The following is a 1,147-nucleotide window of genomic DNA, read 5'->3' on the forward strand; positions in this document are numbered from 1 at the left end:
ATGCAAGAGACACACACTACTGAGTGAGACACTGAGGAACACTCACTGTTGGGAGAGAGACTGTGAGAGACTTCGGAGAGAGACTGTGGGCTGGGAGAGAGACTGAGTGTTTTTACTAAACTTGAAGTGTACCCTGGTGCTTCCCTAATAAACCCCATACTCTATGAGTTCTATGTGGCCACTGCAGTGAATTATTGAACCCAGGAGACAGGTGGTGGGTGCTTTGGGAGGAATGGTTGGTGAAAGGACTGGAGGAAGGCAGCATATCTGGCCTGGCAGTAATGAGCCTTGGACTACAGATAGTGATTCTGTCTTCCTCTTGTGTGGTTAGAGGAGGTCAGACGAGGTGGCCTCCCTGCCCCTTTTGAACTAAGTTTCCCATCTAATATTTCCACTTGTTATTGTCAATTTTATCCGATATAGATTGTTCTCTAAAAGAGCACAATGCCTAAGGAAAACATTCTTTACTAAATAAGCTAAAGTATTATTTGGTTTAAAGATTTCAAGAGGTATATTTTGTATGATGGTTAAGGTTTAAAGATTATCTCAGGGCAATAGTTTCAGGGATTAATCCAGCCTCCATGATTCCAGAAAATCTGGAATCCATGAGAATTTGAAATTCTGTTCTGTATTTCTCTTCTTTTGATCAATGATTCTATAGAACAATCATTGATCAAAATTCTCTGTAATAGTAGCTGGACACCTTCAAGTTCTGGTCTCATGGCAAAGGAGGGAGTTGCTCATGGAGGCAATTAGCCACACATTCCAGTGTTCCTCTTATTCTTGACTCTCCTTCCTTTTATTGCTACAGGTGAATAGAGAGCAACTGCTGTAACTTGGATGACCTCTAGCAAGCTCTTCAGTATCCATGCTTTTGCAATGAACTAGGAGGTAGAACAGAGCACTAAAAATTATAATAGGCCAATTAAATACTGGGATGTTCCATGAAATCAGGACCATAAATGTCAGTGTTTGGTTGTGCATTTGCAGCCTTAGCAGCTATTCTTTTTTTGTTATTGTTATTGTAAATATACCTATTATACAATATTTGCCAGCTTAATTTTCTACAAGTCTACAATTTATTGGGGAGCTCTGATAGCATAGTACCTAAGGCACTTGACTGCTAACCAGAAGGCTGGCAGTTCAA

Source organism: Orycteropus afer, unplaced genomic scaffold (genome assembly GCF_000298275.1).
Source record: "Orycteropus afer afer isolate SDZICR_OR568_19922 unplaced genomic scaffold, OryAfe1.0 scaffold00327, whole genome shotgun sequence".
Taxonomy (NCBI): domain Eukaryota; kingdom Metazoa; phylum Chordata; class Mammalia; order Tubulidentata; family Orycteropodidae; genus Orycteropus; species Orycteropus afer.